Source organism: Triticum urartu, chromosome 6A (genome assembly GCF_056163025.1).
Source record: "Triticum urartu cultivar PI428250 chromosome 6A, HENAU_Tu73, whole genome shotgun sequence".
In the NCBI taxonomy this organism is placed as follows: Eukaryota; Viridiplantae; Streptophyta; class Magnoliopsida; order Poales; family Poaceae; genus Triticum; species Triticum urartu.
In genome coordinates, this window is record NC_141878.1 from 504,059,051 (window position 1) to 504,072,682 (window position 13,632).

The following is a 13,632-nucleotide window of genomic DNA, read 5'->3' on the forward strand; positions in this document are numbered from 1 at the left end:
AGAATGCATCGTCGTGTTCATCGTGAGGGCTTGGACGGAACAACCGATGGAAACGAGGCCTGGCGTACCGCAGAACAAAGGAAACGGCCTTGTGTTCGACCGGCATGGTCGAAACGGGATCCTGTTCATCAGGAGGGGTCTAGCGTACCGCAAAACGGAGGAAACGGACCTCCTACGGTCAAAACGGGGGTCCTGTTGATCGGGAGGGGTGTGGCGTACCGCAAAAAAGAGGAAGCGGACTTGTGTTGGAGTGCTACGGTCAAAACAGGGGTCCTGTTCATCGGGAGGGGTGTGGCGTACCGCAAAACGGCACTCAATGGGATATTGTTCATCTCCACCGTCGACCCCCTCCAGCCTCCACGGGCTACTGTTCATCCACCGTCGACCTCCTCCAGCCTCCACCTGCGACTGTTCATCCACGGGCTCCTGTTCATCCAGCCTCCACCGCGTGCTACTCCACCGGCTACTGTTCAACCAACCCTCTCCATGGGCTCCTGTTCAACCACCCCTCCACAGGCTACTGTTCATCCAGCCCTCCACCGTCTACTGTTTATCTAGCCCTCCACGGGGTGGTCCTGTTCATCCTACCCTCCACGGGGTCCTGTTCATCCAGCCCCAACCGGCTCGATCAATCAGGGTCCTGTTCATCCAGAGGAAACACCACGGGGTCTTGTTCATCCACCCCCACCGGGAACTGTTCATCAAAACCCCCCAGCAACGCTCATTGTTCATCTAGAGGCAGCATCGATCGGCTTCAGTTAGTAGCAGTAGTGAAGGAATCGCTCGATCGGGTTCAGTTAACAGCCATCGATCGATCGCTTGGGTTCAGTAACACATAGCCTGCAGTGTAGTCGCTCGGGTTCAGTTAGAGCCCAATGCCTTGCTCAGGTTCAGTTAGATCCCAATGCCTCGCACCCACGCACGTGCGTGTATGAGAGAAATGCGCATCGCTCGGCCCCGACCACCCACCGTAACCGGGAACACCCCGATATTTTCCTCTCCCTCGCTTCTACCACGGTTTTTTCCATCATGGACGGCCCAAAGAATGTCATGCAGCTGCGTCTCCGGCCCGCCCAGGACGAAAAGCCCATTTTCTGTCATGATTTTTTGTCATAGAAGTAGGACCCCACCACATCTATGACGATACCGTGTTTTGTCACAATTATTGTCATAGAAGTGTCATAAGTATGACAGGAAAAAAATTCGTTCGGCCCAAAATGTCATGGATGTGTATTTTTTGTAGTGTCATCTTCGGCCCTACTATACTTGAGCCACCGGCTCTCATGATGTACATAGTTACTCAATGTATATATTATAATCAGTATAATAAAGCCGGGTCCCTGATAATTCAGGGCCTCTATCGTTTCACTTCGTCGAAGCTGAGTCTTTATCATCATATTCATTTAAGAGTCCCGACTCCCAAACTTCAGGGACCAAAGAGAGTTGGATGCACAACACGGCTCAAACATAGGTCCCTGACGAGCACGATTTGTCAGTATGTCACTTGGGGGCTTCCTGTTCAAACATAGGCATATTCGACCAAAGAGAACATAGCGTTACTACCCTTTTGACCAAGTTTGTTCAAACATAGGCGTATTCGACCAAAGAGAACATAACCTTTCCGGGTCATCCTACCTATAACCAGCTGCTTCAACTCCATCGGGTAATCCCGATTGATCCATCGAACTCTTAACGATCAATCTTTACGACGTATTCGACCAAGATCTGAGCTTGTTAAGATTCAAACGACGGCCTGTCATGCGAGAGAACGGTTTACAGATAGTCAGGATAGATCCAGGCTTCATAAGCCGCCTTCCTTGAAACTTGGATAAATCAGCCCGTGATGTATGCTGTTACTCTGACCCCGCGTACTCCTGATAAGTCTTTGAGCAAGACCTGACTTTATCGGGGTTCAAATGTCGATTGGGTACTATGAGTCAGGCTCACGGAATGCACGAACAATCCAATGGCTCAGGCTAGTTTCATCGAAGAAGACACTTTGGCTTGGCAGCCTACAAAAGCATCGAATTTCTTCTGATCTCTTATATGGTTTTTTCTTTGTCTTCTGGTTTTTACAAGTTGAGCCTAGCTGCCTTACTTACGGCTCATATTTGAAGCACATTTTGGGTTTCTGTAACCCGCCAGGATAGCAGACTCTAAGTCGCCAAAGTACCATACTCTTATGTTTAGAGTTACAGATCTAACATCTCTAAATGCACGAAGCTGATAAGCCGGCAGTATAAGAACATGCCATAGGTATGATATTTTATTGTGTTAAACATTATGGCCAGACCATCCCTAGTTATGGACTGTTCGTCCCCAGTGGCCTCTAATTGGGTATCATGACCCGCCCGGCGGTAAACCGCCAGGGCACTTGTGACTTGTTTGTGTGCAGGAGAATAAATCAAGTCCGATCAACATTAATCAATACTATCATAAGAATAGATGATCGTGTTTCAAACTGGTGGATCAGCAGTATTGCGCAAAGCAGAAACGTGCACGATGGCATGACAGATTCAAGTTTTTACTACCATATTACATGGCTCCATGAGCCGAATGAGATCAAGTGTTTTTCAAATATCAGATATATATGCCGCTGGCGGCTCAATCTTCTTGGCCTTGCTGGCTGGAGGCCTCTGGATCATCCCTTTCCGATTCTTCGTCCTCTTCTGTCGTCTAAAAAGTTGGTGATGACCAATCGATGCCAGATAAAGCTTGAAATTCAGCCTCGTCATCTATAAGATCAGACGGCTCAACTTCAGGGGCAAAAGTGTGCTTACATATTGGGGGGGATTAAGTCCATCACTTTATATGCTGGAGTCGGCATCTTCTGGTTCTCCTTGTTATAAGCCGAATGGTACTTTGAAAGGTCCGAGTCATTGGCAATCATAGTCGCCATGGGACGTATCTCTTTCACGCAAGCAGGGAAGTCCTTCTGATCAAACGGTGTGCCATCTTCTTTGAATCTTGGATAACCAGTGGCTGCCTCCGACGGGTCAAGCTCTAGTACCCATGCCTTGGCCTGGCTCAAAGCTGTTACAGCACCGGCTCTTGCAGAAGAACGTTTCATTTCATCAATCCTGGCTGGTAACACAGAGAGTCTTTTCAAGACATCTATCAACAATGTTGGTGCTTGATTAGTCGGAGAGATTGTAGCTAGTGTATGCTAAGCTCCAGTATACAGCTTCTCAACAAGGGTATAGACCGCCTTCAGCTTAACAAGCATGTCTTGTTCAGATTGCTGCTCCTAGGACCTGAATAAATCACAGAGTGGTTAATGCCGGTTTATATTATCACGACAAATATTCACTTTTGATAAATAGCAAGGCGACTCACCAAATATAGTAGAAACCATCTGAGATACACGATGTTTTAAGCCGGTGAGCTCAGCGGTTACCTCTTGAAGAGCTGCCTCTGCTTTTTCAGCTTGTTGTGTTAAAGCAGTCTTTTCCTCAGCCCAAGTGCTTCCCTCAGCTTCAAAACCGGTCTTCAATTTTTCCGATTTAGTTATGCTAAACTGGAATTTTGACTCAGCTTTCTTGGTCTCGGATTCCCGAGTCGCCAGCCAAGTCTTTGCATCATTTAACTGTGACTCAAGTTCAACAGTAGCAGCCTGTATGAAGCAGAATTACAACTACATTTATATCCGGGTTACAAGAGTATAAGTCCCAAGTCTTTTGCAAGAAACAACACTGTCGGTGTGGAACGACACCTATGAGATCACAAGAATCCCTACTACGGTTGCCGGGGCGCAGGGTTGCGAGAAGAGCAGGGCTAGTAGACAGCACAAGGATCGTTTACCCAGGTTCGGGCCGCGAGGATGCGTAAAACCCTAGTCCTGCTTTGGTGGGTGTATTTCTGAGAGTTCTTGAGCTCTTGAACTAGCTGTGGTCAGCGTGTGGTTCGAAAGAGCCGAATCCTTCTCCTGGTCGCCTCGGACCTCCTTTTATAGGTAAAAGGGGTTGCCACAGTGGCACGCAGGAGGTGGAAAGGTGTACAGTGTTGTGAGGTTATCCCTCGTATTACAGGACAAGATGCATTTAATGCACCGCTGAGGTGTCCCCTTGCTTTATCGGGGATGGGGGCAAGGCCCGTACCGTCCGTCGCCGCTCCTCCTTGCTTCGACACGCGCCCCTACCGGTGATGCGTGCGGTGCCATGTAGGCAGGCTGGCAGCTAAGGTGGCACGGTGGTGGAGCCTTCACGAAGATCTGCATGCCGCCATGCAGGCGCTTGATGAGTTGGCTTGGGGGCTGCATGTTGGCACGCGGGTGCCCGCCCAGCTGGTTGGGCTGGCAGCCGCATGCGAAAGGCGGTGGAATCTTGGTCGTCGGCGGGTTTGGCGGTGGCCCTGCTGGCGTCCTTGGTGAGGGCCTTGCCGGGTGGCCCGGCAAGCGTCTCGCCGTGGTGTGCTGTCGTCCCCGGCAAGGGTTTTGCCGGGGGTCTTGGTAGCCTTCCTTGCCAAGGATCTTTCTGAGGATCGTCGTCTTCTAATCCTCATTTGATCTTGAATATGTCTTCACAAAGATCCGCATGCTACCACAGAGGTGCCTTCTCGAGCCCTGGCCCATGTGGATGATGGTGTTGGGGATCGTGGGCTCAAGGGTGGCTCTCTCTGTTGGTGTGGGGCGAGCTGTCCCAGAAAGGATCTTGCCGGGGCCGCCGAGGTTGCCCCGGCAAGGGTCTTGCCGGGGGAACCTGCTTCGTCCCTCTGCTCTTTGTGGTCTTGGCCTTGGCGTTGCCTTGTTTGTCTTGCGCTCTGGTCTTACTTTGGCTCACCTCCCTTGCTCTGCTTGGTGTGACCGTGGGCGCGGCTCTGGCTGCCCGTGCACAGGTATAGGGGTACAAAAGATGCACCCCTCTTTTTGTACACCGACAGGAGCCCCCAGGACTGAGCCACACATAAGCGCGACACGTTGCTGGGTCAGGCCCAAAACGGTGCACGGGCAGGCGGGGCGATTTTTACCGCAGTAAGACTTTTTGCGCGCTCTGCCTCCCACGACCCGCGCGCGTGGCGCGGCGTGGAGGGGTATGCGTGATGTGGGCGGCATGCGTGGGGCGGTTTCCGCACGCATACGTCACATCGCAGTAAAGAGGCGGCTCGCGCCTTCCCCGTAAAAAGAGTGAGGCGTGGAGGCGCGGCTCATTTACTAAACAGGGCCGGGGCGCGGTCTTCAAGGCGTCCACTCCCGACGATCACGGCGTGGGGAGAGGTCGCATCGCCCGTTCCCTTGGTTTTGCACATACACCACGCGCCCCCCATGCACTTGGGGTAGCCAGCGGCGGGGCCGGAAAACTGGGCCGTCGCTGGTTAAGGCAGCGGGCCGGTCCCGATTCCGCGCGCCTCTGGTGGCTGGATTGGTCGAACGGGGCGGCCGAGCCCCGACCCCGCTCCTTTATAAGGAGGGGGATGGGGGATGGCATCCAGCACTCCTCTGTCATCCATCTTCCCTTGCTTCTGCTTCTTCCTTTCACTCGCCATGGAGAAAGGGAATCCTGGTCCTTCGACGGTGACGGCGAGAGTCACTGCTCGACAACGCGTCCCTCCTCCTCCTGAGCCCGTGGTGGTGGAGCCGGCCGCGGGGGGAAGGGGGAGGGGGCGAGGCCGTGGGCGGGGCTGGGGCAGAGGCCGCAGTGCTCGGGGAAGAGGAGGACAGGGCGGCGCGCCGGCCTCGCCCCCGCCAATGATGCCTTTCCCGATGGAAGGCCATCTCGATGACCAGCCCCGCGAGTTCTTCATCAGGCTGCGCCGGCCTCCGCGACGTCGTCTTCGTCTTCCCACCCCGTTTGCTCGGGAGATGGAGCGTGGCCGGCCCCAATCCCTCAGGTTGCACATGAGGGGTTGTGGGAACGGGGGCACGCGGGTTGTCGTCGACTTCCCGGCTCCTCGAGTCATGTACCTCCGTCGTGGGTGGAAGACGTTCGCTCGCATCCATAGCCTGACGGCGGGGCTCGTCCTCTACTTCGAATTAATGGAGGACGGCCTACTTTCCGTCAATGTCTTCGGAGAGTTCGGGACTCGCCTGAAGTGCCGCGTGGAGAGCTCCTCTGATGGAGATTCTGACGATGGAAGCTCTTCCTTGAGCGAGAGTGATGAGGAGGACAACAGGGCAGATAGCGGGGACGAGTCTGACTAGGCGTCGGTCGCCCCGCGCCTGGGTGGGTGCAGCAGCAGCAGCATCTACACCTGGCCGCTCCTTCGGCAGAGGTTTTCCGGGGGCGGGGCCAGCTCCTTGAACTTCTCGGGGCCGTCTCCATGGGCGGCTGGCGTCGGGAGGCTGCGGAAGAGGAAGAGGGCGGGCGGCAAGGCCGTCAACTCGGAGTACGCGGGCACCGACGCCTTCATCGCGTATTGCCGGTCCTACCGCCTCGTCTTCCAGCTCCTTTTCCGGCACCGTCATCACCGGCCCGCCCGTGGGCGGCCACCGAGGTGTTCTCTTGGTGCTTTCTGCTGCTCGTAGCTCGCCTAGGCGCCCCTTTTGCCGTTTCGCCTCCTTGACCTGCCTCCTAAGGAGAGGGACAAGAAAGAGATTACGGGCATCTTATCTCTTTTTTTAGTTTGTAAGCCTGCGGGCCTTTGTTAAATTCAAAACTTGTAATCCCCTTGCTCATGTTTTTCATCTCGCACGAACTGTAAATGTATGGGATGTTTTTAATGAAAAAGGGATGCTTGCCGGGTTTTTCGTTCACGAGTAAATCCCGCGACAAGGAGTGAATCCTTGTTGTTGTTTAAGATAAACGTTTTTTCGCCCGGCAACAGGCCTTGCCGTCCCCTCACTCCACTCGACCGTTCTCGCGCTCTTGGTGGAGGCAGGGATGAAGTGGGTTTCATGCTCCTCGTCCCACCTCCCTGCTGCCGCGACTACGACCAAATCCGGACCCAGGAAATACTCCTTAGGTATAGGAAAAAGGGGAGCATGACATCCTAGAGATAAAAACGAGGTTTCAAATACCCCAGTCCGGTTCTGAAATGCATGATAGAGGATAAAAGACTTATCTGGATCTACAGCCCCCGGCAATCTCATCTTGCCGCGGTTGGATTTTTGTGCTTGCAGCCCTCGGCAACTCTGGTTTGCCGGGGTTGGGGCGCTGGTCCGTTTCCTTCTTTCCGAGTAGCTCAGCAAAAATGCTCATGCGCCTTGCGAACCAAAGGAGGACAGAAAAGGAACAGATAGATGCGCACTCGACCTCTAGGCTAGGGGTTAGTCGCCGCTAAGCACTATCAACCCTAACCAAGGAAGAGACTCGACCTAGCATGCATGCTATAACTTAGGGTGCCAGCGCTTCACTTATTTATGCTCAGGGTCTGCGCCTGGCTTTGTACAAAGGGTCACATGCTGAAAGGATCGAGAAGAGGTATCTAGAGGGGGGGGGGGTGATTAGACACTAAGTGCCAAAAGTTGCAGTTTTTAATATTCTTAAATTTAAGTGGAGTTTAGGCACAAGTTTAACAAACACAATACATATCAAGCAAGCATGCAATGAGTATATGAGCAGCGGAAAGTAAAGCATGCAACTTGCAAGAATGTAAAGGGAAGGGTTTGGAGTATTCAAACGCAATTGGAGACACGGATGTTTTTGGCGTGGTTCCGATAGGTGGTGCTATCGTACATCCACGTTGATGGAGACTTCAACCCACGGAGGGTAACGGTTGCGCGAGTCCACGGAGGGCTCCACCCACAAAGGGTCCACGAACAAGCAACCTTGTCTATTCCATCATGGCCATCGCCCACGAAGGACTTGCCTCTCTAGCGGTAGATCTTCATGAAGTAGGCGATCTCCTTGCCCTTACAAACTCCTTGGTTCAACTCCACAATCTTGTCGGAGGCTCCCAAGTGACACCTAGCCAATCTAGGAGACACCACTCTCCAAGAAGTAACAAATGGTGTGTTGATGATGAACTCCTTGCTCTTGTGCTTCAAATGATAGTCTCCCCAACACTCAACTCTCTCTCACAGGATTTGGATTTGGTGGAAAGAAGATTTGAGTGGAAAGCAACTTGGGGAAGGCTAGAGATCAAGATTCATATGGTTGGAATGGAATATCTTGAGCTCAACACAAGTGTAGGTGGTTCTCTTTCAGAACATAAGTATTGGAAGTGTAGATGTGTTCTGATGGCTCTCTCCACGAATGAAGAGTGGGTGGAGGGGTATATATAGCCTCCACACAAAATCTAACCGTTACACACAATCTGCCAAACTCGGTGGGACCGAATGGTTAAACTCGGTCGGACCGATTTAGCAAACCTAGTGACCGTTAGGATTTTCGGTGGGACTGAGATGCAACTCGGTAGGACCGATATGGTTAGGGTTAGGGCATAACGTAATCTCGGTGTGACCGATTACACAAACTCGGTGGGACCGATTTTGGTAATAAGCTAACCAGAGAGTTGGTCAGGCAAACTCGGTGAGACCGATTACACAAACTCGGTGGGACCAATTTTGGTAATAAGCTAACCAGAGAGTTTGCATTGTAATCTCGGTAGTACCGATTGCTAAAACTCGGTGAGACCGATTTTGGCAATGGACATACATAGTGAGATTACAATCCCATCTCGGTGAGACCGAGATCCCTGTCGGTGAAACTGAATTGCTAGGGTTTGTGGCAGTGGCTATGACATGTGAAACTCGGTGGCGCCGGATAGAAAGAATCGATGGGGCCGAGCTTGACTTTTGGTTTAGGTCATATGTGGATGTGGGAAGATAGTTGAGGGTTTTGGAGCATATCACTAAGCACATGAAGCAAGAGGCTCATTAAGCAACACCTCATCCCTCCTTGATAGTATTGGCTTTTCCTATAGACTCAATGTGATCTTGGATCACTAAAATAGAAAATGTAGAGTCTTGATCGTGAAGCTTGAGCCAATCCTTTGTCCTTAGCATATTGAAGGGGTTCCACATCCTTTAGTCCATGCCACTCCATTGTTGAACTTATCTGAAACATACTAGGTAAAAGTGTTAGTCCAACAAGAGATATGTTGACATTAATTACCAAAACCACCCAGGGAGCACTTGTGCTTTCACATGCCTTGTCGGCATAGCTTGTACAAAAGGTGGCTTGCCGGGAGGCCCGGCAAGCCGCGCCTTATGGGTAAAACTTGCGAAGATGCTCGATGTTCCAGGAGTTGCTCACTGGGACGGCATCTTCGGTCACCAGGCGGACTGCACCGGGCCTGGTGACTCGTATTACCCGATAAGGGCCTTCCCACTTCGGTGTCAACTTGTTGGTATTCTTGGCCGACTGAACGCGCCGAAGAACATGGTCGCCTTCCTCAAAGCCTCGGGCATGAACCTTGCAGCTATGGTAGCGGCGCAAGGCTTGCTGGTAGCGCGCTGCTCTCACAACCGCCCGAAGACGATCTTCCTCAAGGAGCGTCGCGTCATCTTGGCGCAACTGCTCTTGCTCAAGCTCATCATAAGCGAGCACTCCAGGTGACCCGTGTATGAGTTCCGTGGGGAGAACTGCTTCCGCCCCGTAAAACGGGGCAAAAGGTGTCTGGCCGGTGGCTTGATTTGGCGTCGTCCTGATCGACCAAAGAACCGCCAGCAACTCATCAATGCAGCGCCTTCTGCTCTTGCGCAGCTTGTCAAAGGTCTTCCTTCTCAGGCCTCGCAACACTTTAGCATTTGCCCTCTCCGCTTGGCCGTTGCTCCGTGGATGTGCCACGGAAGCAAAACAGACCTTGCTGCCGAGGTCTTGGATATACTGCATGAAGGTGTGGCTTGTGAACTGCGTGTCGTTGTCGGTGATGACTCTGTTTGGCACACCAAAACGGCAGACCAGTCCTTTGAAGAACTTGACGGCTGACTGAGCAGTCACCTTCCTCACCGCTTCCACCTCCGGCCACTTTGTGAACTTGTCGATTGCAACGTACAAGTACTCAAAGCCCCCGACAGCGCGGGGGAAAGGGCCTAGTATATCGAGCCCCCAGACTGAGAATGGCCAGGAGAGAGGGATTGTTTGAAGGGCTTGGGCTGGTTGATGAAGCTTCTTTGAATGGAACTGGCACGCTTCAAGCTTGGTTACTAGTGCCGCCGCATCCTGGAGGGTGGTGGGCCAGAAGAAACCTTGTCGGACGCCTTCCCGTCAAGGGCCCTTGACCCTATGTGGGAGCCACATATGCCTCCATGTATCTCTGCCAACAGCTCCAGTCCTTCCTCCCGGGGGATGCATTTGAGTTTCACCCCGTTTGGCCTCCTCCGGTACAGGACGTCATCGACAAACTGGTACAGGGAGGACCGACGGGCTACTTTCTCTGCTTCTTCCTGCTCCTCAGGAAGCTCCCCTGTTTGGAGGAAGTGGACGGTATGCTGCGCCCATGCCGGAGCCTAGGGCTCGACGGCAAGGACCAAAGGCATCTCTTCCGCCATGGGAGCGGTTGTCTCTACGGCCCGGGCTTGACGCCTTGTCGGAGCCAGCTGCTCTTGGGCGGGCTTAGCGTCCGTGGCCGCACCCTTGCCGGCGGCCCCAGGGGGCTCGGTAGGAAAGCACTTGCCGGGACCTGATTTCCTCCGCTTGTTCTGCCCTGCTGATGGTTCGACGGATGGTTGAGTTAGCCGGAGCAAAAAGGTACCTGGTTCCACAGGTAGCTTCAATGCGGCATGCTTTGACAGGTAATCGGCAATGTCGTTCTCCGCTCGGGGGACGTGCTCCGCCTGGATACCGTCAAAGCGTTCCTCCAGCTTTCTCACCTCATCTACGTAAGCTTCCATCAATGGGCTCTGATAATCCTTGTTGACCTGCCTGACAACGAGCTGCGAGTCACCCCTGACGATGAGCTTCTTGACCCTGAGGTCTGCCGCAATCCTGAGACTGGCAAGCAATCCCTCGTAATCAGCGGAGTTGTTGGTGGACATCTCCCTGGGGAAGTTCATCTGGATCACGTACTTGAGGTGTTCTCCGGTGGGCGCGACGAGCAGCACACTGGCACCGGCGCCTTGCAGCGAGAAAGCTCCATCAAAGTACATGATCCAGTCGCGGTCTGCTTCCTTGCCGGAGAGAGTGGTCTCCTGGATTTCTTTGTCAGGCGTCAAGGTCCATTCTGTGATGAACTCCGCCAAGACTCTGCTCTGAATTGTCGAGGTACTTTCGAACTTTAAACCAAAGCTTGACAGCTCCAAGGCCCATTCCGCAATCCTTCCAGTTGCGTCCGGGTTGTGCAGTATCCGCTGCAACGGGAGGCGGGTGACGACAGTGATCTCGTGGGCCTGGAAGTAGTGACGCGGCTTCCTCGAGGCCATAAGGAGGCCGAAGAGCAATTTTTGCACATCGGAATACCTTGACCTAGCCCCCTGCAAGAGGGAGCTGACAAAGTAAACCGGGTGCTGCATTATCTTCTTCTTTGGCACCACTTCACTCGACCGCGCGGGCATTGCCTTGGTGGCTCCAGACTCTGCCGGGGGCCGCGCCTTGTCGGCACCGGGCCCTGCCGGGGGAATCTTTGGCTTGCCATCCGCTGGTTCTGCCGCCATTGCTGCCTCCTTGTCGACCTCCCTCCGTGCCACCAGTGCGGCGTTGACCACTTGATTCGTCGCTGCTACATAGAGCAGCAACGGCTCTCGTGGTTTAGGCGCAACCAGTATTGGCATGGAGGAAAGGTATTTCTTCAGATCCTGCAGTGCTGCCTCGGCTTCTGGGGTCCACTCTATTGGGCCCGCCTTCTTCAAGATTTTGAAGAAGGGAAGGGCGTGCTCGGTGGATTTGGAGATGAATCGGCTCATGGCGGCAACGCAGCCGGTGAGCCGACGCACATCCTTGATCCGCTTGGGCGCCTCGATCTGCTCAATAGCCTTGATCTTGTCTGGGTTTGCCTCAATCCCGCGCTGTGACACAAAGAACCCAAGAAGCTTGCAGGACGGAACACCGAAGACGCACTTCTCAGGGTTCAGCTTGAGGTTGATCTTGCGCAGGTTAGCAAATGTCTCTTCCAGATCTTGCACAAGAGTTGGTCCGTCCTTGGTTTTGACCACTATGTCATCCATGTAGGCCTCCATATTTCTATGGAGCTGAGGTTCAAAACCAATTTGGACTGCTCTTGCAAACATTGAGCCAACACTCTTCATCCCGAAAGGCATTCGTAAAAAGCAATACGTACCACATGGGATGATGAATGTTGTCTTCTCTTCATCCTCTCTTGTCATGAAGATTTGGTGGTAGCCTGAGTAGGCGTCGAGGAATGATAACAGATCACACCCGACCATGGAGTCAACAATCTAGTCGATGCGCGGCAATGGGAAGGGGTCTTTAGGACAAGCCTTATTGATATCTGTGTAATCAATACACAACCTCCACTTCCCATTCGCCTTGCACACCACTACCGGATTGGCCAACCACGTCGGGTGGAGCACCCCTCTCACCAAACCTGCCGCTTCCAACTTCCTGATCTCCTTTTTGATGAACTCCTGCCTTTCCAGAGCCTGCTTTCTGACCTTCTGCTTGATGGGCCGTGCGTGAGAGCAGACGGCTAGGTGGTGCTCGATCACCTTCCTGGGAACACCGGGGATGTCGAACGCTTGCCATGCAAATACATCGACATTCGCCCATAGGAAGGTGATGAGCACGCCTTCCTATTTGCTGTCGAGGGTGGAGCCTATGATGAAGGCCCCTCCCGTGCCATCCTCCGCGACGGGCGCCTTCTTGGTCTACGGCGGCTCGGCTCTGGATCTCTTGCTCTTGTCGGTAGAGCTCTCTGGCACGTCCTCAATGGTAGCACAACACCCCAAGGAGGTGCGCTTGCCGGAGTGGGTGCAAGAGGTCTTGCCGGGCGCCTTCTTCCCTCCTAGGCCTTCGGCGGCAGGAGCAGGTGCCTTGATGGCAGCTGCTGCAATTGCTTCCCGGTAGAGTTGGTCGGCGCAGATCAGTGCGTCCTTCTTGTCGGAGGGTACGGAGATGATGGTCAATGGCCTAGGCATCTTTAGCATGTTGTAGGCATAGTGTGATGCCGCCATGAACTTGGCCAGTGTCGGGCGGCCGAGGATCCCGTTGTAGGGCAAGGGGATCTCGGCCACGTCGAAGACGATCCTCTCTGTCCTGTAGTTCAACTCTCCTCCAAATGTCACGGGCAGTGTGACCTTTCCCTTCGGCTGGCTCCTCCCCGAATTGACCCCTTGAAACGTGCCTGTTTCCTCGAGGTCTCCATCAGGGATTTGCAAACTTTTGACCACGACGGGCGAGATCAGGTTCATGTCGGCCCCGCCGTCAACCAGCATCTTGTTCACCCTGAAGTTTCGCATCGTTGGTGAGACCAACAATGGCAAACACCCGACCGCCGTAGTGCGGTCAGGGTGGTCCTCGGCGTCAAAGATGAGGGGCGTGCTGGACCATTTTAGCGGCTTCTGAGCGTCGAACAACGGCTCTGCTGCTGTAATCTCACGTGCCCACTGCTTGAGCTGGCGGTGGGAGGTATGCAGCGAGGCGCCGCCATCGACGCACATGGCCTCTGTAGCCTTCTGGAACCCTTGCTCACCAGACTCGCCGTCCTCGTCGTGATCGTCGTCTTCTTGTTTCTTGTCGCGGCCCCGGGCGGGCCTCTCTTGCTGGTTGTCCTTGCCGGGGCGGCCTCCTTGGCCGCCACGCTTCTTAACGAATCCCTCAGCACCATCCCGGTCCTTCTCCTTGTCCCGCCTTTCGTACT

The 13,632-nt window shown here is 53.7% G+C and overlaps 1 pseudogene; it reads right to left on the minus strand.

Annotated features, from left to right (window-relative positions):
* Positions 1-12,565: 12,565 nt before the first annotated feature.
* On the minus strand, positions 12,566-13,432 carry LOC147965911 (uncharacterized; annotated as a pseudogene).
* Between the last annotated feature and the right edge of the window lie 200 nt (positions 13,433-13,632).